This window comes from Magnolia sinica, chromosome 3, assembly GCF_029962835.1.
Source record: "Magnolia sinica isolate HGM2019 chromosome 3, MsV1, whole genome shotgun sequence".
Taxonomy (NCBI): domain Eukaryota; kingdom Viridiplantae; phylum Streptophyta; class Magnoliopsida; order Magnoliales; family Magnoliaceae; genus Magnolia; species Magnolia sinica.
In genome coordinates this window covers 21,803,165-21,826,030 of record NC_080575.1, presented here as the reverse complement: position 1 = coordinate 21,826,030, position 22,866 = coordinate 21,803,165, and the positions used below count along the sequence as shown (strand labels likewise).

At 39.6% G+C, this 22,866-nt stretch overlaps 1 non-coding gene across 1 annotated transcript; it reads left to right on the top strand.

The window, feature by feature from the left end:
• Positions 1–540: 540 nt before the first annotated feature.
• Positions 541–647, top strand: LOC131241698 (small nucleolar RNA R71). The gene has a single exon (XR_009169254.1). It is a non-coding gene; the product is annotated as a small nucleolar RNA R71 (small nucleolar RNA).
• The last annotated feature ends 22,219 nt before the right edge of the window (positions 648–22,866 follow it).

The following is a 22,866-nucleotide window of genomic DNA, read 5'->3' as shown; positions in this document are numbered from 1 at the left end:
GGATTTTGATTGAAGAAACCTTGAGGGGTAGCCGTTTGTCCATTCCTCCAACTAAAGTTTGGATGATTTTTTCAACCAGGATTGTACGTATTGGAGTTAGGTCCAGTAAAAGGTCTTTGATAGTTATTTACGGCATTGGCTTGTTCATTCAACACTCCTCGAAAGGCAGGTATTGTAGGACAATTTTCAGTTGTATGAATGTTGCAATCACAGATGCCGCAAACAATTTCATTAACCTTATCTTTCTTTCCTTCCATGGCCTCAACTTTCCTTATGAGCGTAGTCACTTTACACTTGAGATCATCCTCTTCTTTCAAGAGATATAATCCACCTTTCTCCTTTAATTGAGTCGGCCTAGACGTGGTGTTCGACTTTGGGTAATAATCCCATGATTGTGTTTTTTCAGCAAGACTATCGAGGTAATCCCATACCTCGTCAACATCTTTATTAATGAACTCTCCATTACACATTGTCTCGACCATTTGGCGCATGGAAGATGTCAGTCCATCATAGAAAAAATTTGTAATGTGCCACATTTCAAATCCGTGTTGTGGGTATGAACTGACCAAATCTTTGAACCTTTCCCAACATTGGAAGAATGTTTCATATTCCTTTTGGGCAAAGTTCATGATTGCTTTTCTGAGGGTAATCGTTTTATGATGTGGGAAGAATTTTTTATGAATTCCCTCTGCATGTCGTTCCATGTGCCAATGGATCTAGGACGCAATGAATGTAACCACATCTTAGCTTTCTTTTTTAAGGAAAAAGGAAAGAGTTTCAGCCTGATTGTATCCTCAGATACATTAGGAAAACATAATGTATCTATAATCTCATCGAACTCTTTCAAATGTAAATATGGACTTTCTGATTCAAGTCCATGGAATTTGGGAAGGAGTTGGATAACTCCTGGCTTGATGTCCATTTGTCCTGTGTTTTCAGGAAAAATCATGCATGAGGGCGTACTCACTCCCGCCAGTTGTAGATAATCTCGTAAGGTATGAGGCGGGGGTGCCTGATGCACCTCATTCTCATCTTGGGTATCCTCCACCCTGGGTGGAAGTAGAGGAGGTTGGTCTTCAGCCATAACTTCAATTAACTCAGGGGATTTCGAGTGGTGTCTAGTCCTACGATGGATAGTCAACCCCTCAACCAATCCTCCTTCAGTCACGAGATGTTGAGTGTTGTCACGGGCCCACTTGGGCATGAAACACTCGTAGCCCTCAATCAAATTCTAAACCTAATCCTAAGAAAGAAAATAAGAAATCTAGAAAGAAAGAGTGGGTTGGAAAGAAGTTACCAAATTGGAGTCCTTAAGTTAAAACCTGTAAAACAAAACAAAATAAGTGAGATTCTAGAAATAGAGAGTCTAATAAAAGAAAGTGATTATTCCTAAAAATAAAATAAGAAACAAAATTAGAGTCTAAAAGAGTTTAGAATTAGAAACTTGCTAAAAAAATAATCCTAATCTAGAAATAGCAAGGAGGAAATTAAGAAAGAATTTACCAACCTACAAAACAGGAAAACAGGTTAGTTTCTAAAAATAAAATAAAATAGAAACCTTTAACCTAAAGTTAGTAAAATCCTAATCCTAACCTAATTCTAAAACTAATTAATTTCGAAAAAATGTAACCGTCAGTCCCCGGCAACGGCGCCAAAAACTTGTTCACTCCCCAAGTATAGGGTTGTGATGTAGTAATAAACTCGGTAAGACCGAGGTCGAATCCCAAGGGACTGATACCTGTACGTTATTTGAAACTAAGTAGAACTAGAACTAGACTAAGATGTGATCTAAACCAAATAAAATTTACGGAATAATTGTGGAATAATTATCTAAAACTTAAGGAATTCAGAGGAAGGAAACTAGGGATTCAGAGGATCCACTTGTGGAGATCAGGGAGATCTTATGCCTGCATCAAGAATTATGGAAATTAAACTGAACTTACTTGATCTAGTTTTCATGAGATCAGACGGGTGTAAATTAGAGTGGATTCCATCACAAAACCATGCCCATGAGACAAAGCAAACAACAAAATCAAACCAATTCACAACCAATCTGAGTGATGTATGAATGTCAGGAAGAGTACCATCATCCTACCATGCCCAGGAGACGATGATGAACAACAGAGCTTCCTGACGTCATAACATCAAAAGGAAAAAAGGAAATATTCAAAGCCATTGCAGACCCTATTGTAATTTCAGTCACAACAGACTATTAAAGACTAAAAACATTCCTTTCATAATCAAAAAAACAAATTCAGTTCATGCATTTAAATTAAAAGCACAAAATAGAATCTCCCATCTCGCTACAGGCTTCACCTCTTAGCCCTAGCTAAGAGGTTTAGCCGACCATGATTGGCTGAACCCTTTAAACAAAGCAAATAAAAATAAAAATAAAAAGAGAAAGAAAAGAACAAGAAGAAAAGAAAAATCAGATCTCAATTCCTATTCCAGCCTCACGTCCAGCCTCCAAAAAACCCTTTTTCTTCCTTTTTCCTCCTCCTGGATCTCCCTTTTATCAGTCCTCCCACCCGTGGCTGGAGAATGCTCTAGTTCTCTTTAAGCACGGCAGCGTGCGCAACACCTTTCGCAGCAGAAGCACAACGCATTGACTTGCGTTTGGACTGAGTTTTGGGGCCAAAGATCGTCCCAAACTCTAACGTTGCTTCCATGGTTGGGGTCAAGACTGGCCTGGGCTCCACATGAATGGCTCAGATCATTCATCCGGTCAAGGACGGTGGCCTACAGCCATCCGAAAATTTCAGATTTTTCGGATGCGCGTAAGGCTCACGCAGACCTGCTAACGTGATCGGTAGGCCCCATAGTGATGTTTTATGAGAAATCCATACCGACCATTGAAATCCTCATGAAAATTCAGTCAGGAATGAGTGGTTTTGGTAAGTTCTTGTGTGGCCCACTGGATATTGTATTCCGCCGTCTATCCTGAGTTTCGACGGTCGAAATCCGCTACACGCTGCTTTCTAGAAAAATTCCACCTAGGTCAGGCCTAGTGGACCTATAGAATTCTGATAGACGGTCTGGATCGGACCTTCGACGCATGGTGGTGGCCCACAAGAGTCCAACCGAGACTCTGTTTCACGCCAGGAAACGTGGTTTCCTATTTTGAGCAGGGGACTCGGTCAAACCGAGTTTTGACCGGATCCCTAGTACGGCGTACCTCTCGTGCTCATGTACCTGTGTACATGTAATACACACGTGGGGTCCATAGTGATGTTCGAGAGAAATCTGCTCCATCCATCTATTTTGCTACCTCATTTAAGGGGTTGAAACCAAAATTGACGCATTTCCAGATACCAGGCGGGCCTCAAATCACTGATTTATGGGTTGATCTATCCGTTGGGCCACTTCTAGAAGGATTCAATGACTGAAATTTGATATGTACGGTTAGTTTTTGGTCCTCGAGCCATGTATAAAGTTTCAAGCTAAATAGATGGTGAGAACCCTGTAATCTTGCATTCTGGCTGACTTTCAGGCCGCTTGAGCTTCAGTTTCTCGATTTTCGCAGATCCCTGGCGTGTAATTCTGTCGATCTTGGTCCCCTGGAGTCCGTCCCTTGCCTTTAGTGTCATCAGAGCATTAAATCCATACTTTAGGCTCTCTTTTCAGTTCAGGCTCTTAAACACACCCTGCATTACAAACACGATTAATTTAAGCCGTTAAGCAATAACATAATCGTAAATCCATGCAATCAATGGGGTCTAATATGCAATATTTAACCCTCAACAATGTGTGTGGGATAATAATCTAGATTGATGTCGTAAATTTGATCACCATCTAATGTTCCAAAAGTTACAACTTCAGCAAGAGCGAAGGGTGATCATTTCACTTAAGTATAGGTTATCACATAAGGCACTCACACATTTCATGCACCCGACTTGCAGGTCAAAGTTTAACAATCGTAGACACCATCTTAGCTCGGTATCCGTGATGGACATCAAGCTCGACCAAATGGATGTTTTCCTATAGTTTGAAGTTTAGCAGACCACGAACGTGCGACTTATACCTAATTCGGTTAATCATTGCATTTTTTGGAATGAGTTAGACAATGAAATTTCCCATGGGTGTCAACTAGTGTTTGGACTAGTTAAATTCATGACCTTACCCATCATGATTAGCGAAAACATGTATTTGACTCTAAGTATTCTAAATTTGTCAATCTTAATATAATTAGGGCATTTAATTGGGCTAATATGGCCCTCTGACAGTTCCACTTGTGGACATAATAGGGTTTTTGTACGGAATTTTACAAGATGTTATAAGAACTGTGACATAAGCGCAAAGGATCTAGAAACAACAAGGAAGCCCGATGAGGAGTTTCACCGCCTCAATAAGTTATAAGAGGAGCACATGAAGAAGAGATCAAGGCCTCATGCAAAACACATTTATCTTTCCTTAACATAGTTTTTTCCTAGATAGTGCTCCTGCTACAAATCTTTAGGAGTATGAGTAAATATCCCCAACCTTAAGTTATATGATCATGTTCAACGGACTTTTGATTTGTTTATTCACCGATCACATCCTCCTGACCACCTGCATTGATCGTTCGTTCCAATAGACGAATAAGATATTTATCTTTATTTTGTTTCATTTATGTTTCTTGTTGATTATTACTTTATCAATTGTAATGTATCATATATTTTAAATATCAATAAAGGCAACATTGTTTAGCATAATTTTATTTATTTATATATTCTTATTCATTTGATAGGCATACAAACCTAAAGATCGGTGAAAGAAGTCCTTAAGGTTTTAGACTCACGTCTATTATCACAAGGCAAAAATAACTTATTTGAAAAGGCTAACACCTACCCTTTCACAAATCACTTGAACGGAGCGCAAATTGGTAGTTGAGTATATAACTAGATCTTGGTCCAATCTCCAATCTATTCATCTCGATGTTGGGGACACCGGCAATTTAATAAAAATCTCTGAGTTGAGCATACTGGCACACTCACACATCTTACCATCACACAAACAACCAATTCAAACTCTTGCTTATATGAGTGGCCTTGTTTGATTGAATTGGTAGCAACACCTGTGATTCAAGTGGGCCATGAAATCATCCATTACAAAATAAACCCTGAATTCCCATAGCTTAGGACACGGCTCAGATGAACCCGCCTGAGAACTGTATAAAGGAAAACGCGTCCTCGTCATCCTCATACTCCTGCTCTGCCTCGGGGGTCGCATCATCATCTGCATCTAAGACAGAGTCTGGTTGGTGTTGAAACACCGTCCCAGAATGTGGGAGTGAGTGATCAACTCAGTGGAACTATACAGTAAAAGTTAACATAATATCAATTCAATCAAGCAGTAATGATAAGGCAATACAATCAAACATGTCCTAATTACTCTTATTAATGCAAGGATGAATGTAGAAATGATGCATGCCCTCGCCTGCACTCCCTCAGCATCTTTATCTTACGGTATGCATGACAAACTCGCGCAGTGCTCCACAACGCCAAGGCACATGCAATGCGGTGCATGAACATGATTACTAAGTTGTTATTAGTCCTTTTCACACAGTAAGATTGGGAAGCTAAGGTACCTTTCTCATATCAATTCCTAAACGGTGATCCATTCTAGGGTCGTCAGTCCTAGACAATCTCATACGATATTGTGATTCTAGGTCGCTGCAAAGGGCTCGTCACCAATCAATGCATGCCTATCATACCTTAGTTATTACCCTAAGGCTCGTCGCCTCAATGCAGTATCAAGGTATGCTCGAGGTCACTACAAAGGGCTCGCCACCAATCAATGTAGGCTGACGGCACGAATATAGTGTCCTATACTACCATAATTGGCTCACGAGTCTGAATTGCTCACTGGTCACTACGGGGAGGCTCGTCACCCCAGCATAGGCCGACAGCTCAACCACGGTGTCCCATACCACCATGCCCGGCTCATGAGTCTTAGCGGATCAAGGTACCATAGTTAACGGGATTGCACTGGTAAGTTGGTACCCTACATTCAAACAATAGCGTCCATACATAGTGAACATCCACCGGGACAATCGGGTTACTTGACGAGCTTGATTAGCACGAGCGCACGTTGAGTTGAATGACATGAAGTACGTAAGCACTCCACGTGGCTAAACTACTGCCGACAACCCTAATACGACTCGGGTTTGTCAAAGACGTCCTACGTGGCAGAACAACCTCGGCCACGAACTCAAGGTTTGTTACTGATTCTCTGGACTATTCTGTAGTCCCAAACACATTCAAGTATAACAGATATTCATACCAGCAATTCAGAACAGTAATGGATCAACAATTCTAATCATACAGCATGTGAGCATTTGATGAATATCAACTTAACATGAATTCACACGTAAGTAGCATCTAAGTTAAGCAGACAAAGAATGTAAATTGCATGGAGGAAATCATTCACATCATTAACATAGTTGAGAATCTCTTCTCAACGCCCATAAAAAGTACAATATATGACACACTTATTCATTCAGACATTTCTACAAACACTTAGGCTACATATTCCAATATACATGACGTATGTTGGTGATAGCTCACATTAGGACAAATCCTTTCGCCAAGGAGTTGTTATACATACAACTAGCACAAACATGCGACAATTAATCATGGAAACCACATGCTCATATTTCATACGTATACAATACTTTCTACATATACATGGAATACACAAATCTCAATATAGTTAATATATATCAGAAACGCAATACAAACATCACATTTGGCATGTGAAATTGCACTCACAACAATAATAAACCATTAACCGACATTGAAAGCCTTGAAAACCATAACTTATACGAATACAGTCCGCACCTTAAACCAGAAAGTGCGCAACAGATTTGATTCAGATGATAAGTCTTCGTTAATGGCGACTAGATAACCTAAGGCATGAATTAAATGAGCTACATCAACACTTAGACTATTCTAAGCTCCAAAACAAGTTAGGGTTTGATTGACTTACCCAAGAATGAACTTAGAATCACCGGAATAACGATTCAGATGCGATGGTTTAGGTATGCAGAGTAACAGGGAAGAATCTCAAGATGATTCACCAACTTCTCTCTCACTTTCTCTCTTTTCCTCTCTCTCTCTTAGCTAGGGTTTGAAAAATTCGTATGGAGTTGAGAGTAAGGGTTTAAGGTCTTTATATAGGCCTAATATTGATGAAAATAGCCCCAGGGCCAAGGTATACTTAGGTTATAACCAAATCGGGTCTATTTCGGTCCAACGGAGCACTTCTGGTGGTCCCTTTTCCACGTGTGGTCGGACTTAAGCTCCCTGACCATGGATCTAGGTCAGGCTGAGTTTTTGTACCGATCGGATTTACAGATCAGTCGTGGCAGACCAGTTTCAATTCAACGGTCACCGAAACTCGATCAGGTCCACTGACACTTTGACATGTCTGGGCCATCTTCCCAAATTCGAGGGTATATTTAGGTTAGATTCTGACGGTCAGAATGCTTAAAATTGACACACAAGCGACACGACTCAGATTTCTTAAATTCATATTTAATTTCTAAATAATTTCACCTTTCTCACACTCTTTACTCCGGACTCAAGCAAATTGTCTCAGGACATCATCTGGACTTGATTTTTGAGGTGAGTGTCAAGCCCAACAAGGTACTCATAATTGTCTAAGATCATCGCTATCGGACTTTCGACGCGCGGTCCAGGTCCGATACAAAGTTTTCAAGTACTCCCGAGAGCAACTGGATTTAGTGTTGAATCCTAGATTTCAGGATAACATAGCGCTAACGATTCTACAGGTTTTGGGTCTTGCAGATCAATTTAAAGTGATTGGTGCTAATCTCACAGGCAATCTAGTTTAGCGCTAGTTAATTCACATTTAACTTCTAAAGGATTCAGTCCCAAGTGAATCCTGATTGAGGTGGTGCTCGGGTCTATGCATAAAATTTTTCGGGATGTTACATGGACACATGTGCAAATTGTGATAAATGAACTAGATCCAGTCCACTCATCAGGTTGGTTAGACTACGTATACTCATTGTAAAAGCAGCAAAGGTTTACTTTTCATGTGGACGACTCTTGTACGTGCAAGATGGAGGATGAAGGAAGTACGAACGATCTACATTAAACTACTAAAATTTGTTGGTCTAGAATAAATTACGGTTCATGCAATGTATACGATGGTATGAACTCGATCAATGGACCAGATCTTGTATAAATGCACTTTATTGTGACACGTGTGCTGAGAGCGACCATGTACATGTTTTGGAAGCGAGGACACTTTAACGCTACAGGTTTAGTTCAGAGAAATTGACCACTGTAAACGCCACCTTTTACCCAGTGTCTTTTTATAACGCCCCAAAACTTTAAGCCATTTTGTACAGACACACTATTTTTAGACAAAAATACCCTTGCATTCAAGGTGGTTAAATACCTATAGCTACGGTTATAACCTATAGCTATAGGTTGTGAAGCAAGGGTACTTTCGTTTGTAAATAGTGTGTCTGTACAGAATGACTTACATTGGGAAAGTAAAGTTTGGGAGCGTTATAAAAAGACGCAAGGTAAAAGGTAGCGTCTACAGTGGTCAATTTCTCGTTTAGTTCAGGAATGAAACGATCGAGACGCGTAGAGCGAAAGAGTATGGATATTCATACGCATGCACATGAACCATTAGATGTTGCACATACTTATATGAATCAAACCATTCAAATAGTGGAAAAATTTAGAAATATATAAAAATATCTTTATTTAAAATATTTATTAGTTATTTTAATTAAAATGGATTAATATACGACAATCATTTGATTAGGAAACTTTAAAGATTACATATCCATTGATCACAGATAGGGTAATTTAAGTGGTCCATATTTGCTATTAAGTCCAATAAATAGTATTTTAGTCGATCTGGACAATTTAGATTGAGATAATATATTTTCATTTGTGCCTCTTATATTATAAATGTGTATAGATTTATCACTGCTACCAGAGCATCAATGTTTTTTCTCAAGTTTCTCGCATAGGGGTGAGAAATTTCCGACCCTGAACTCCACCTTTTACCCACCGTCTTTTCCAAACTCTCCCAAACTTTACTTTCCTAAATTAAACCATTATGTATATACACACTATTTTCAGATGAAAATACTCTTGCATTTAGCATGCCCATTTTGTAGACATATTGCTGCGGATTATAACCGTAGCCATTTATTGGGTAGCTTTGGCAAACGCAAGCCTATGCATAGATTCCTGTAGATCTACGCTACTAACATGTACGGTTACAATCCGTAGCCAATGGTTGAATGCAAGGGTACTTTCATTTGAAAATAGTGTGTCCGTACAGAATATCATCGTTTGGGAAAGTAAAGTTTGGGAACCGTTTAAAAAGACGGTGGGTAAAAGGTGGGGTCTACAGTTAGAAATTTCTCGTCAATTTATCACGTGCGGACACGGATTGCCTGTGCCCAGGGCACATGAAGTTGCTGTAGTCGAAGCTGTGTGGAGCCCACAGAGATTTCCGTGGCAAATCCATACCGTCCATCAGTTTTGAAGACTATAGTAGTACAAGAATCTAAAAATCGGAAAGATAAAAATCTCATGTGGACCACACCACACGAAAAAGTGGGAACGAAAACGTTCACCGTTGAAACCTTCCTGTACCTGACCATGCTGTTTGTATGCTATCCAAGCCGTTCATGGGGATATTACCATTCAGATAAACGGTATTCACAAATATCATCCTAATACAAAACTTCTACGGCCCTACAAAGCTTCCATTGTTTACGTAACATCCACTCCCTCCATTCGTTCGCCATCTCATGTTCATTGCATGCAGAATGATCAGCTCCATCCAAATCTCGGGTGAGCCACACCTGAAACCTGTAAATTCATTAGGTGTGGCCCAGCTAAGTTTTGGGCGGAGATGATTTTTGAGATGCCTCTTTACTATACTGTTTCAGCCCTTTAACGGTTGAGATAGCATATGAAAAGACACGGTGGCCATAGGAAGGTTTCGATGGTGGACTCCCCACCCCACTGTTCCCTGTGGTGTGGCCCACCTGGGCTTGGGATCTGCCCGTGTTTTGGGCTGGCAATGAGTTGGCGCGACAGAAGTACGGACTCAACGTTTGGCCCCCACTAAACGAGTGCTGTCATCCGACGACAGGTGTTACACAACGACATAGTGTATGATTGTCCTTGCCTGCCAATAAGGGAGCAGATTCGGTGCGGCCCTGTCCTCATCCGATACGGTGCGGCACTGTACGTGGGGCCCACCCTAATGTATGTATTGTATCCCACTCCGTCCATCCGTTTTGCTGGCTCATTTTAAAGCATGTTCGGAGAAATGACACTGATTAAAATCTCAAGTGAACCATACCACATGAAACAGTGGTGGTTGACTGTTAAAAACTTATTGTAACCCACAAAAGTTTTGGATCCGGCTGATTATATATAAAAAGTTTACTTATATTATTTTTACCTTCATTCGGGTCCTTATGACATTATCAATAGATTAGATAGCAAATAAGCATTAAGAGCTTGTTTGGCCAGTTGTATTAGAGTGGATTAGATGGGATGAAATTACGTATAATTAATATCATTATACATACCGTCAGTGATTCTCGTAGATTTGCAGTGAATTTGGAAATACGAGGATGTCACCTAATCTTATTTGGGAACACATGAATGTACGGTGTAATGATAAAGTTGTATAGTGGGTGTGTTTTGTAGAGGACGGTGCGGAAGGGCCGTGGATTAGCTACGGAGCAATTAGTCGTGGTACTCGCCACGTAAGTATCGTTGCCAAGTTCTGTGGGTCCCCTCATGATGTATGTTTTGTATCCACAAACACCATCCATGTGGAGAGTTCATTTTAGGACATTATCCAAAGAATGAGTCCAATCTAAATCTCGAGTAGACTACACAAGAACAGTGGAGAGAGTCACGCCCACCATTAAAAACTTTTAAGGGCCACAAAAGTTTTCAATCATGCATATCTTTGTTTTTTCCCTTCTTTAGTTTCTGTGTTAACTTATGTACAGGTTGGATCTGTAGATAAACATCATTCAACACTGACTACAGCTTTGATGTGAGGGGGTGTTCTCAACCCATTGTCACCTGTAGTATGGTCCACCAGATAGTTCGATCAAACTAATTTTTGGTCTCAGGGGTTAAATGACCGGGATAAAGAGGTAGATGGTGTGGATCTAACGAATACCTCATGATGAGTTTTACGAGTGGAAACCCACTCCAAAACTCTACCCATGCAACGGAAAGAGTCGTTGACGCTGGAGCTTTTCAGTACTTAAGTACCTCATGCTGTGGGTCACTTGAGATGAGTATCGACTTTATTTTTAGTTTTGAAGGCTAAACTAGTGTAAAGAATCGGATGGACGGCTTGGATGAAACATATGCATCATGTTGGGACCCATAAGTGGAGGCCCCACCCTTCCGCTGCAACCGTCGGGGTGGGATTTGGAAAACCTAGGAGAAGGATAGCAAAATCCCACGGTTTAGGCATGAAACTGAAAATAATTTTCATCAAGGTACGTATTTGGCCTTCTTCCAAACAACCGAACACCATCGGTCAGATGGGATTGATACCATCTACCACGGCTGGCCAAACAGTCCTTAAGAGCCAGTTTGGCATATGGTATTAGAATGGGTTACATAGGATATACTTTTTAATCCCACATTTCAAACATATGGCTGTGTTTGGTTGGGAGAGTCGATCAATGACAAATTGTAACTTTGGAGATTATGCATATATGATTTAAGATGAGTATGTATATTCATTTTACATCTGCAACATCCACTGTCACATCCAGTGATGGACATAGGTAGAGAATTTTTTGTGGATGCAGTGGGTGGTGTGCCACCATAATGAATGTATTATATATATCCACACAGTATATACATTTATCTATGCTTAAGTGGACCACACCACAAAAGGCAATAGGGAACGGACGTTTACCATTGAAAACGTATTAAGGCCCACATAAGGTTTGGACCAATATGATATTTATTTTTTTCCCTTCCTCCATGTCTAAGTGACCTCATGTACAGGTTGGATGACAAATAAACATCATGGTGAGCCTTATTAAGGTTCCAGTGGTATAAATAATTGTTCCCACTATTCTTTGTGGTGTAGTTTACTTGAGCTTACTTCATTTTTTTTAACCTCATGACCTACAGTGATCTCGCCAAATGAATAGACGGTGTAGATATAACACATGCACCATGGTGGGGCCATAGAAGTTGTTGACGCAAACACACTACAGAATGGCACTCTATACCATTAGCTTCCAAAAACTCCCTTAACATCCCAATATATATCCCCTGTATCATAATGCTGCAACATATTTCCCAATCAATGAAACGACATTTAGTGATCTTTAATCTACCAACAGTCCCTGACATGGATAATTATTAAACTTCATAGCAGTTCTATTCCACGTGATCCACTATGTTTGTAATACGGTGCTGCATTGAATGGATATTGGGGGTGCTTGGCGCATGGTATTGGGTCGGATTAGGTGGGATGGGATTAAAAAAACGTAACTATTACATATATGGCAGGGATTGTCCCCTCGTACCATGGGATAAACTTAATTTCATGTTATGTTTGTAATACAGTTGTACATTGAATGGATATACTCACCATCATCTGAAATTATTGAGAATAACAAATGCATTATATCTAAACTATTCATTTGTTTTGTAACCTCATTTTATGGCATGAGCCTAAAAATGAGACAGATTCAAAACTTATGCGGCCCCAAAAAAGTTATCAATAGTAGGTATTCAATCCCCGCTGCTTTCTATGGTGGGGTCCACTTGAGCTTTAGATCTACCTGATTTTTTGGCCCATGCTCTAAAATGATCTTGAAAAATGGGTTGACCGTGTGGATATAGCCCACGCATTATGGTGGGACTACACAACTTGTTAACATTTAGTAGAATTGACACGAGACCCAATGCAATTCCATCTAATCTAACTCCAAGCCTTTCCATTCTTCCCAAACATTGAGTGGAATTAATATAGACCGAATGCAATTCCATCCCACCTAATACCATCTCGTACCATGGGCCAAACGGCCCGGGTGGATTGGAAGGGATTGAATGGTATTAGAGTGGATGGCATGGATTTCTAGGTAATGATAGTGTTGTCAGTGGATTGTCTTAAGATCCTGGGATTGCTATATCTTGGGATTGTTATACCAAGACTGTTTGGCATACTTGTCCAATCCCAAAATTTAACATTCTTATCCCTTCCAATCTCTTGAACCAAACATGTCCCAGGCAAATTTGAACTGATTAGGATAGATTGGATGAGATTTAAAGGTAATAATAGGTTGTCAGTGGATTGTCTTAAGATCCATGAGATTGGGAACAGATCACCCAGTCTGTTCGGCACGCCGGCCAATTCCGATATTTAACTTCCAATCCTTTCCAATACCATCCAATCCCTTCCAATCCGCCGAGCCAAACGGGCCCTAAAGCTCATGTACCAAACACCCCCTAAGGTGGGCAGTGGGGTGGGCTCAAGAAGTTTTTATGTTCAACCTCATTGTTTCCTTTGGTGTGGTCCACCTGAGATTTGCATCTGCTTCATTGCTAGGCTCATTCCCTAAAATGAGCTTTCAAAACGGTTGGATGGCGTGGATATACAGTAGACACATCAAGTTGTGGGTTGAAGTTGGAAGGATGAAATTCCTTAATGGGTGAGATTTTTGCCACGTAGAATATCTACGGTGTGAACTTCTAGCCTCCCGGGCAACAGCCTATCATCACAAGGACGGGGCAGAAGGCCACCGATCGGATGTCTGGGATAATCTCACGTATGTGTATTTCTAACGGATATCAGTCCCGATAAGCAAATGCAACTCGATTGATGGTTTAAATTAATATTTTTCTCTGCCACGTGCGCTGCGAAATAAATGCTATTATTCTATTTCAGTTCCACAGGTACCACGTACGATGACAGGCTTCTTAATTCGGAATTGGATTGCGACGTTGCCAGTGAACCCGGGCACATAGATATACCAATGCCCGGGCCTGTGTGGGGTCCACAGATACGAACAAGTGGTCCATACCAACAAAACAGTGAGAACAGAATGTCCACCGTTGAAACCTTCCTAGAGCTGACCATGATGTTTATATACCATCCAAACCGTTCATAAGTTTATTACCACTTAGATAAATTGTAAGAACAAATATCATACTGATACAAGACTTCTGTTACCCCCAAGCGTTCAATCCCCACGGTTTCGTATGGTATAGCCCGCGTGATTTCTGGATCTCCTTATTTTTATTTTTAGAATTTTGCCCTTAGTCTTACAAAACAGATGGATGGGAGAGGATTTGTCACGTATATCATTGTGGGCAAGACAACCCTTCGAATATTTCCTTCCATGGTTACTCGGATTTCACTTCCACTAAATTCGGGCATGATGGGATGAAAGCCAATTGCCAATGTCCCCAATCACATAGATATTCCGTTGTGGGACCGTGTGGGGTCCATAGAAGGAAACGGATTGGCTACTCCCCCGCAACCAGCCAATGGCTGGTGGTTCGGTGCTATGCAGGCCCCACCATGATGTATGTGTTTCATCCATGCTGTCCATCTATTTTTCTAGATAATTTTATGGTACGAGACAAAAAATGAGGTATATCCCAATCTCAAATGGACCACAGTATAAGAAACAGTGTTGATTGAAGGTCGACCATTAAAATTTTTTTTGGGGTCATAAAAGTTTTGGATCAAGCTGAATGACCTAATTAACAGATTGGATGTCAAATAAACAGTACAGTAGGCCTTAGGAGGATTTTAATGGTGGATATCTAATCACTATTGTTTTCCTGTGATGTGGTCCACCTGAGATTTACATCTCTATCAATTTTTGGATCAAGCCCTAAAATGATCCGTAAAAATGGATGAACAGCATGGATGAAAAACATACATCATGGTGAGGCCCACACAGCACTGACCACCAGCCACCATGCTAGTGGCTGGAAGTAGCCAATCCATTTCCTCCGTAGAAATGTATGTGTCAAATCCAATCTGCTTATCTGTTTTGCCAGACCACGAGATAGGAAAGGAATCTAAAAATAAGACAGATCTAAAACTCATGTGGGCCACACCTCACGAAAAAGCGGCGATTGAGTGACTAAGGGCAACATAAGCTTGTATGAGATGATATTTGTGTATACCGTTTATCTGAGTGGTAATAACCTTATAAACGGTTAAGCTGGCATATAAGCATCATGGTCAGCTACAGGAAGTTTTCAACGGTGGATGTTTCTGTTTCCACTGTATTGTTTTCATCTGAGTTTTGTATCCTCCTGATTTTTATAATCCTATCCTATGATAGTCTTTCAAAACAGATGGAGGGCTGTCCTATGATGGTCTTTCAAAAAGATGGAGGGAGAGGCTTTGTCATGTCACGGACATCTCTGTAGGCCGGACACAGCCCCAGGAGTATCTCAGTGCCCGGGTCACAGACAATCCGCTTCCTGTTTGGGTGGCGCTTCAAACGCCGTGCAACGGCGTTGAACCATGTCTGAGTAAGAAATGTGGAGTTTGGACGACCGCATCCCGTAAACGGTTCTGGTAGGAATGCGTTTTTAGTAGGGCTGTCAACGGTTCGCCCGGATTTTTGAACTTTTTCGAGCCAGGCCGTCGGGCCCGACTTATTCAAAATTCTGATTTTTCAGGCCAAATCCTGGCCCATTGACACCCCTAGTTTTTAGAATGAAAAGTTATTTGATACTCTGATAAAGCACGATGGTCCATATACATGCACATAGATGACGTACCTGTTAAAAACCTTGATTCAAATTGAAGGGTCGAGATTGTGGGACCTACCATGGATTAGTAGTTAAACCTTAAAATCATATCTGACTTGGAGCTACTGAAATATGGGATTAATGGACATTTCTTGTACAATTTGGACCATTATTTTCATTATTTCTAAGCCCACATTTTGGGCTGTAAATGGGCCGGGATTGGATTACAGTATCAAGCCCAAGGTAGTTTTGGAATTAAAATTCAAGCCCGGACAATGACGTTTGAACTATGTACACCAACTCATTAGCCCAACTTATCGGGGTTTGCAAGATAAAATTGTAATATACACAGTAAGTAAAATAAAATCCCCATTTACTCATATTACTATATATATGGGAAACAGTGATATGAGGTCGGCCTCATGGGAACTTTCCATGAGATCGGGCTTTGTGGGGCTCACCCTGATGTGTGTCAAACATCAACAACGTGGTTTTGATGGGCTGGTCCGGCCCTTTGGGAACTCAAGTGCTCTATACCTTCTAAAACTATGTGAAGACATACCTAAAATGTATAAAAGCACTTGGTGGGGCCCACCTAAGTTTTGGATGCAGCTGAAACTTCGTATGACCCCTCATCCTAGTGGTACACACAATGGATGGGCTGGATTTATGAACCACTTCTTGATGGACCCAATAAATAATTATGAAGATTTTAATGTGAGGATAACTCCTCTCAACTGTTATATGTGGTGTGGCCCACCCAAGTAATGGATTGACTTGATTTTTAAGCACGTGAGCCAACTTGAAATGGTGCATCTCACTGATGGTATTGGTGTTTGACACACATCACGGTGGGCCCTACACAGCTCAACTTCATGGGAAATTTCCATGTGATCGACCTAATAGAACCATTTCCATGGATATATATATATATATATATATATATATATATATATATATATATATATATATATATATATATATATATATATATATATATATATCCATCCTAATGGCCTTAGCCCTGCCCAAAGGGCATCTAATCACATCCTTGCATCATTTGTATGGTTAGAAATTGTCTGGCTGTGTTTTTCTGTGGTTTGTCATCCGTAGCATCTACATAGCTTACTTGCAAGTTACTCATGTTGGACATGTACAAATTTCCATTACCTGTCATACCATGTCTGAGTAATTTTTATTTTATTTTATTTTATTTTTTTCACGCACACATAACCTTTGACTTGGTGTTAAAACTCCCGAGAGTCTACCACCAGAGCAAGAGTAAAATAATATAATAATAAATGAAAAAAATCTATTGAATTATGAGGATTGATCAGTGGTGAAATTATTCATCCATTGTCTTTGACTTCTGAGGTTGGGCACGATCCAATCCACCAATCAGGTTGATCCAATGCTGAGGTGGACTACTATTAGTAAAACAAATTGATAGCTCCAAAGAGCTTGTTGAAATTTTCTAATCCATCCACGGTTCCAATATCATGGCCCACATAATGAGTGGACCAGATTCTCTTTTCTAAAAGAACATGTAAATGTTCAGATCAATCTAAAGGATGGATTGGATCTCACACCAGCATGCACATGAGCTTCTGTTCACACGGTAAGTTTGCTTGTCATAAACTTTGTTATAAATTACCTTCTTCATCAGTCACCATGTTAATGTAAAGAAAATGTGCAATCATTACAAAATATTTCACCATCTCGGGTGAGCCACAAAATAGGAAGCAGTTGGTATGTGACACCCACCGTTAGTTTTGTGTAAGGCCACAATGGAGTTTATATATACACTATCCATTCCATTATTCAACTAATGTGCCCTATCAGGAGGATATAATTACCAAAAAAAATCAAATGTTCCAAAACTCAAGTGAGCGCATGAACTGCACTCTTCAAATAGAATCCATTTAAAAAAAAGATCATTGCTTTCATGCTTTGGTCATTTGGGAATATTTAGATGACATGTATGATGTATTGAAGGGATATTTATATGATCCAATCGATTGAATAGGTCCCTAATAGTAATGAAACTAGAAAAGGTACATAAAAAATATATTACTAATGTTCGCTTTTATTACTGTCGTACCCTGCTGTCATCAATCAGAGGGAGTTACGTGTGATATTATGTACGAATACGTATGGTGTTTGCATATATGTATGGATGAGATTTTTCAATAAGTGGAACTAGGACGTATCAGGTGGTGCCCTGCACTACTAAGGTGACCGATTTGAATGTGGTTGAGTCAACAAGGAAGCTTAGAGCAGTTACTGGGACAGGTGGTACGGAAGTCTCTAGAAGACAATGGTGCTAAACAGTTATAGGACATGTGGCAAAATGAGAAGTAAATGAATTCAAGTAGTAGAGAGCGGTTATGACAATCGTCAAAATGTGGGAATGATCTAGAATGACTGGATCAAAGATATAAATAGAAGGGGAATGCAACAAAGGAAATGCATCTTATACCAACCCAAACAAACCAAATCAATTATCTTTCAATTATTAGTCTCGTTAAATTCCATAGTATAATCCTTTACTTTTCCTGTCGAGAAAATTACATTTCTTAATGTAATCTTTACTAACCAAGCTTGCTGATTTACATTCCTTAGTGTAATATGTAGCGGTAACCTAGTAGCCAATAATTCTAGTTGTACTTCGAGTCTGCGCTTGCACATTGGGCTCAGTTTACCCTTCAGAAAAGAGGTTCTTCAGCTGTCCCTCATGATCGACTGCAAGAATTTCTTTCTCATTGCATTTCATTTGCATTGAAAAGTCCTTTCATATGGAAAGCAAATGAGTAACCCATTATCAGAGGACGAACCCCACCATTTGAATATCGCCCTATCCAATTTACACATTGAGTGAGTGGCTAAATAGGTGATGGATCTCTTTAAATCTTGGCCACACACTACGTGTTTGCCTATCTCGGCGTTTGGAGTCATTGTTGTTCGGTTCGAATTGGAGCCGCAATTCTAGTTTTGGCACATTTGTGCACCTAGTGCAGAAACAACAACGAATAATTTTCTGGCATGCCCGGTGGAACCCTGTTTCTAAGATACTAGCATGATATTGCCGATAATGCATAGAAGGAGCACCCATATTGATGGGGTTAAGCCCTTTAAACCAACCACTCCACCTCCATTCGAGGACGTGCCAGTTTTAACACCCCCTGAGACGTTAAATCTAAATAACAACCTAGTTGAAGACTTAGCGGGTCCGTCCATGTCTTGAACTGTGCTCCCATATGAGGTAGTAGTGGTACTTCGGGATGTTCAGATGAGCATTCAGATGGTACAAGAATATAGAAGAGCGCAAGGGGAACAATTTCGTGCTCAAGCCGAGAGCACTAATCAGTACATGGCTAGCCAGACTGAAGCCATGCAACAACTGGTGGCTTTGATAATGGAACGAACACCACCAGCAATACAACACAATGCCAATGGAAATTCGGTCGGCAATGCGGCTCCGTTTCCACCCATGCTGCCTCAGGCTGGTCCAATGCTAAGTTTGGCTGGCCGAACCCAAAGTTGGATTGACTGTACTTACAACAGATTTTCCATTTTGTTGAATCTGAAAACTTGGCCAAATTTGAAGTTAGGTTAGCCCAATTTAGTTAGGCTGGCCGAACTTCAAAGTACTTACATTGTAAATTATACATTTTAAATATTTAATGCCATGTTTCAAAAAGACCTAACCTAAGGTCTTTTATAGGGTCATTCAACCTGATGGTTGGCTTACACATTGATCTTAATTTATTTTTAACTTAAAATCATGCCGAGTCTTCTAGTCTTATAATGTTGAGCCAATCTTCATGAGGTGCCGTAGAGGATTGGAGTGTACTGAAGATCTAACTAGTATTTTGTCTATGAAATTTGACAACTACATATGTTCTTTGAACACAAGCACTTACAAATTATTCACACTAGGATTTGTGGTCCCTGTAAGAAATTTGTGGCAACCCATTCTTGTCCGTGAGCCATATTCGAGTGCAACTTTGTGTGAGCTTCATATTTACGCCGAGTTGAGGCTTAGCTCACCGAATCGAGTCGGGAATTGTTCGAATCGAGATAAGTAAACCCTTAAACCCTTATCGAAAGTTTAATTAGGTTAAAATCTAAATTATTAATGACTGATTTGTTGATAAATTAGGGTTGGAACTTTTTCTCCAAATTCTCTACGTTTAGGTTACATCGGAACCGAGAGATTCTAATTCTTATGTGAGATATACCCTTCAAGCTTCCCTGTAACACTTTTAGTATTGCAATAATCTCAACATTTAAAAATTATTTTAATTAATTCATGAATCATACAATAACTCTTGTAATATATCTTACATGCATTAAATCTAGGATGAAGTGTTAGAACCCATAACCCATAACATGCTTAGCTAATTGTTAGAATCTGTAACATTCTTAGCTCCTTGTTATAATCGATAACATGTTTAGATCCTTGTTAGAATCCGAAACATGCTTAAAATCTTGCGTATGATCCCATAACATGATTAGTTCCTGATTAGAATCCATAACATGCTTATAATCCTATATAAGATGCCATAACATGTTTAACCCTTTAATAGGTTAGATTCATACATGAGGACTCCTTAAATGTATAATCATATGATATAATCATTGTCTTATGGAGTTAATGTGGATATAAATTATGACATGCCTTAATTGTGTGGTTATACGTAATTTGTATGAATATATTGCACACCTATATTTATGATTTGTTGGCTTGTTTTGTACCTTGAACTAATGGCCACCTTGAAATGGATTTGGGTTGTAGGCTTACCCTGTTTGTGAATTACCGCACCGTTATTGGCTTCCTTGCTGGTTTTGTTTGGGTGTAGTCTCATTTGTGCCTTATTGTTTTGCCTTGCTATCTTTTGTTGGAAGGAACCTATTTGTTAGATTTATATATTTGTGATGTTAAGGTCTACTTGTTAGGTTAAGGTTAGCAACTAGTTATATAGGTATTGTATAAATGGTTGTTTGTGAATTGGATTAATTAAAGGTTAGAATTAATCATGCATTTATCGCATGTGGGCATTATCAAGTGCTTGGTCATTATTGATGCATGTACCATTTCGTGGGGTACTTTCGTTGGCGACCAGTGCATTGTTCGAATGATCCGTTTACTGTGAGATGGGTCAATTGTTTTGAATGACTCAATCTCTTACATTTAATTTGGCTGGAGGGACGACCCCAGTGTGATGAATATTTCATGCATTTATGTATTTAAATAAAATAAATTATAAGATATGATTGTTTTTTATGCTTTTCTTATGAAACTATATTTGATTAATATGTCAATATTTAGTCTTGGGGGGATTTCTCACTAAGTTGGCCACTCTTGACTTGAATTTGAAAAAATAAATAGTTGATGCAGGGAGGCGAAGTCATGGAGTCCGAGAGCACTCGAGTAAAGCTTAGTGGAGAGTGTGGTGTTTAGATCGCATTAGTGCAACACTATCTTAGCCAAGCTTTTGAAGCTCGTGCTGATATTTTTCTAGTTTTTCTTTCTGTTACATTCATGTCTCGTATATTGAGTTTTGTGTTATGATTTGTGGCGGTCCCTATGTGAGCCTTTTGATTCATACACTTTTTACCCTGCTAACTTAATGGTTTGGTTATCCTTACATATCTCTGGTTATCCATTATATTTATAAGTGCTAATATGATTTGTCTTGTATATGGGATGAATGTTAATTTGATTACGTAACCATGTGGCAAGTGCCCCCATGTACAACATCCCTAGGTGGCACTCGGCATTGCGCAACTAGAGCATCGTACTCAAGCGGCAAAAATTGAGGCACTGTCAAATTCGGTGCCAATGCAATCGACCATCATAATGTAAACACCCTATGACATAGGATCTGAGTCTATGTACTTAGGTGCCAGGTTTTAGGACATTACAAGAAGGGTCAGATCTATCTAAACACATTAACACGTTTAAAAAACCGGTTTGCAAGTTAATCAGTGTTGATGTGACGATCAAAGAGGAAGACAAGGCCCTAATTTTATTGACATCTCTGAAGATGCTATGTTGATAAACCCTAAGTATTGTCAAATTTCGGTGTGACAAACCAATTCAAGTTTGTATCTTGATTTGTATCAAGCTTGTGCATCTGTTCACATTGAATCTTTGACGTTTGTTTTGTTCGTGTTGAATCTATCTTGCCGATATCTATGACGAACTTATCGAGATCTTCAAACTGGAAGAAAGTGAAGACTTTCATATATTGAGTGAAGACAGAGTTTACAAGAACATTGCAATTCAAAATCTGGAACTAGAAAAGTCCAAGAACTTAAGACCTAGTTGAATATTATGTGGTATGTTGAGTTCAAACTATGAAGATTGTAAGAATTAAAGCTACTGAAGTGATCGATAGAGTAAGTGTTCATATGTTCTATCTCACAAGTAAGGTATGATTGGCCTATATTGACCTTAGATAATGATTAGATCATTTCGTACTTTCGGTTGGTCATTTTGGTCATTTTATAAGTGTAAAATTTTGTTCTTTCGACTAGCCCTTACACTGGTCGACCAGTCCTAGTATTTCTTCGACCAGTTTAGGATTTGTTATGAATTTTCAGAAATTTTCTGTTAGTCTACGACCAGTCTTGAAAACTACTCGACCAGTTGTGTGAATAGTACTCGACTAGTCATGCAATGCTCGACTCGTTTTCCAGCGAGTAATTTGGACTCACACGACCAGTCGTGTGGTGTCCACGACCAGTCGAGCAGGCCACTCGGCCAGTCGTGGGACCCACAAGGCTAGTCATGCAGCTAAAAAATCTTATCGCGCCAGAATTTTTGAAAATCTCTTTGGAAAAGGCCAGTCATAGCTAACCAAAGGCCAGTCGTGTGAACCAATTTTTCACCTATAAATTGTGCTCGAATTTCAGAGTTTTTTATTCAATTCTTATCATTCTTAAGCAATCACTCTGAGATTATTTTGAGTACATTCTAAGCTATTTTGTTCATATTTAGGATTCTTTATAGTAGCTCTTGTAATTTGATTTTGATTATCTATTCCATTCTTATATTGAAAAGGGATATTTAATTTACCCTTCCTTGAGATCAAAATCAATA